Source organism: Scyliorhinus torazame, chromosome 26, assembly GCF_047496885.1.
Source record: "Scyliorhinus torazame isolate Kashiwa2021f chromosome 26, sScyTor2.1, whole genome shotgun sequence".
NCBI classification, from domain to species: Eukaryota; Metazoa; Chordata; class Chondrichthyes; order Carcharhiniformes; family Scyliorhinidae; genus Scyliorhinus; species Scyliorhinus torazame.
In genome coordinates, this window is record NC_092732.1 from 40,419,645 (window position 1) to 40,423,445 (window position 3,801).

At 52.1% G+C, this 3,801-nt stretch overlaps 1 pseudogene; it reads right to left on the reverse strand.

Annotated features, from left to right (window-relative positions):
* Positions 1-416: 416 nt before the first annotated feature.
* LOC140402888 (membrane progestin receptor delta-like) overlaps positions 417-3,801 on the reverse strand; it is a 32,653-nt pseudogene continuing 29,268 nt past the window's right edge.

Genomic DNA, 3,801 nt, shown 5'->3' on the forward strand with positions numbered 1-3,801 from the left:
GCTTGTTTCCAGAAGTATCCAGACCAATGGTGAGCGAGTGACTGCAGTACCCAGACACCTCAAGGACTTTGCCATTGTTCCATTTATTCTTTTGAGCAAAAGGCTGTCAGGTTAAACAATAGTCTGACACTGGCAAGAATCTGCGGGCTGTTTCCTGACTGGATTTCCCTCTCTCTCTCTTTCCAATCATTCTTTTACGAGGCACTCTATCCAAGTTTACAGCAGGCAGCCCTGTGTTTGCTAACTGTATTTCAAAGTGGATTTTGACCGGTGCTGGGTTTTGCTTGATTGGAGATTAAAAAAAGGTAGCGGATAGGAGTTAAAGCATTTCATTGTGTAGCTCAGTGTTGTTGAACCGATAATTCTTCGCAATATTTCTGTGCTGTCGAATGCTGTGTTAATGACAAAGGTTTGTTTTAATACACCATATCCCTGTTTGTCCGTGGAATCATTCGTGGAGCGCGATATCCTTTACTCGCAGTCTTACTAAATAAAAAGAAAATTGGGGCTTCTGGAGCCACCTGGGTTGACAATTTCCCGACTTAAAATGGAGAGACGCAAAGACTACAGGGAAATTCAGTCAAGCCAGGCAAAAACTAGCAAGTGCAAAAATCCTGTGTATTAGAACTTGCAAAAGCCCAGACAGCACTGAAACTCACAGCCATTTGTATACTAACGAGCGATCCCCGGGTACAATTGAAACATTTAAGGTGAATAAGGCCAAGCCAGACTCCTCGGCGCCAGCAGGAGCCAAGACAAAGGAAGGCCGACGGACACTCAGGGACCGCCCAGCGCTCAGGGAACGGCTCCGGTATTGGAGAAATCGATCCAAGTGATCGGAACGCAGTCCAATCACTTGGAACCAGGTGCGGGGTCCACCCCAAAGGGCGGGAAGCCCCTGGGGACTATAAAGTAGAGTCCCCAAGTTCAAATCGGTCTTCTTGGCAGGGTCACTCAGCAGCGAATCAACCCGTGAGAGTGAACTGTCTAAGCTGCCGCACCAACCAAGTAAGTTTCCAGTCAACTCACGCTACGAGATCGGCGCTCCGAGCTACCAGACAATACCAGCTTTGAATCCTGCAGACTCAGATCGAACGAAAGGCCATTTGTTCCCCTGACCTGGTGGGCCAATTCCGAAGCTAAGTATAGGCCTTTTAGTGTTAGAGATAGTCTAGAAAGTAGAGTTTATGCATGGGTAGTGATTACCGTGTATACTAAATGTGTTTTGATTTGAATCTTACTAATCGGTGTATTGGGTTATTGATCATTACTTGAACTTGAAACTCGTGGTGGTATCATAAAGATACCTGGCGACTCGAGAGCAAAGGTTACAGAAACAGAGCAAATTCAGTCAAGATACAACGGCGGGGGCGGTCGGAGAATCTCGCCCCACGTCTCCGAGAAACGTTGGGGGTCTGATCCGGGGTTGTAATGAAGCAGAGATCATTTCCGTCGAGCGAGCTGGCGGAATCACTGAACATGCGGGCGCGGAACGAGAGACAGACAGAGCGCTGCCCCCACCTCAGTCAGAACAATCCTCCTCCTTGAGATATCGACTGCATGACACGCAACACAAGCAGCAAAGAAACGTTGTTAGGATAAAACTTTTATTAAAGATCTTATTTGAAGCCCCGCACCTCCCCCCCCCCCCCCCCCCCCCCCCCCCACCGCCTCACTCCCTCTTGGTCCTGTCGGGACAGCTGCCCTGCAGGATGGGGAAGAGCCAGGGGCCCAGAGGAGGAGGAGGACGAAGACGGCGATGATGAGCAGGTTGAGGAAGACGGAGGCGAGCATGACCCCCAGCGTCCCCCCCAGGGAGGGGGGCGCCGTGTGGACCGAGAGCCAGGCTTGGCGGCAGGACATGTCCGTGACGATGGCCTCCAGCTGGAAGTGGGTGCCCAGCACGGCACAGATGTGGAAGAGCTGGTGGCTGTGACCTGAGGGGAGGGGGGAGGGGGGGGAGAGAGGGAAGAGAAGCGAATTAGCCGAGCGAGAGAGAGAGACAAAGAGAGGACCACCCCCCTCCGCCCTCGCCAACCCTGCCCATGGACTCACCGACGTAATCGAAGCAGCCCGGGGCCAGCCGTTCCGGCAGGTGAGAGGCAAACAGGAAGCAGGTGAGGAAGGCGAACACTAGGTGTCGGTAGTGGGTGGGCACCGCCTCATTCTGGCTGCAATCGTCTCCGCAACAAAGCAACAGCTGTGGAGGAGAGAGGGAGACAGAGAGAGGGAGACAGATGACGTGTTGTGTACTCTGGGATAACACAGGCTGCAACTGGAGGCAGCTTTAACCAAAAGATACTCCAGACCTCGAAGTTAGTTCAATCTGATTTATTGAAGCACAGTTAGCACAGTTCTCTGTGAGTTCGACTCTCTGCTAACCTAAGTGTGCTTACTCTGTCTGACTGAACCAGACTAGCTCTTAGCCATGTGCTGGAGGGGTGACACTGTACATACACCCTGACTCACTCTGTAGATGTTCATCAGTGGAAAGAGGTGGAGTGTGAGTGCCTCGTGCCTTTTATAGTGAGATCCCACCCCTGAGTGTCCGGCCTGCTCATTGGTCATGTCCTGTTCTCTGTGTTCATTAGCTGCCTGTCTGTACATCATTATCTGCATATCATGACAACAGAGACAGAGTGAGAGAGAGAGAGACAGAGACAGAGAGACAGAGAGAGAGAGCCAGAGAGAGAGATCCAGAGAGAGAGACAGAGAGAGACAGAGAGACAGAGAGAGAGAGCCAGAGAGAGAGACAGAGAGAGAGAGACAGAGAGAGAGAGAGACAGAGAGAGACAGACAGAGAGAGAGAGAGGGGCAGAGAGAGAGAGAGGGGCAGAGAGAGAGAGCCAGAGCGAGAGACAGAGAGAGACAGAGAGAGAGAGCCAGAGAGAGAGACAGAGAGAGAGAGAGAGAGAGGGAGAGAGACAGAGACAGAGAGCGAGAGGGAGACAGAGAGAGTGAGAGGGAGACAGAGAGAGTGGGAGCGAGAGAGAGCCAGAGAGAGAGAGCCAGAGCGAGAGACAGAGAGAGACAGAGAGACAGAGAGAGAGAGACAGAGAGAGAGAGAGAGAGAGGGAGAGAGGGAGAGAGACAGAGAGAGAGCGACAGAGACAGAGACAGAGAGGGAGACAGAGAGAGTGAGAGGGAGACAGAGACAGAGAGAGAGACAGAGAGAGAGAGAGAGAGAGAGGGAGAGAGACAGAGAGAGAGCGACAGAGACAGAGACAGAGAGGGAGACAGAGAGAGAGAGAGAGAGGGAGAGAGGGAGAGAGACAGAGAGAGAGCGACAGAGACAGAGACAGAGAGGGAGACAGAGAGAGTGAGAGGGAGACAGAGACAGAGAGAGAGACAGAGAGAGAGAGAGAGAGAGAGGGAGAGAGGGAGAGAGACAGAGAGAGAGCGACAGAGACAGAGACAGAGAGGGAGACAGAGAGAGTGAGAGGGAGACAGAGACAGAGAGGGAGACAGAGAGAGTGAGAGGGAGACAGAGACAGAGAGAGAGAGAGACAGAGAGAGTGAGAGGGAGACAGAGAGAGTGAGAGGGAGACAGAGACAGAGAGAGACAGAGAGAGAGACAGAGAGAGTGAGAGGGAGACAGAGAGGGAGACAGAGAGGAGTGAGAGGGAGACAGAGACAGAGAGAGACAGAGAGAGAGACAGAGAGAGTGAGAGGGAGACAGAGAGGGAGACAGAGAGAGTGAGAGGGAGACAGAGAGAGAGAGAGACAGAGAGAGGGGGGTGATGCACGATCAATTACTGTTAAAACGAGGTAGTAACATAACTGAAGGCTTTAATAGACTAG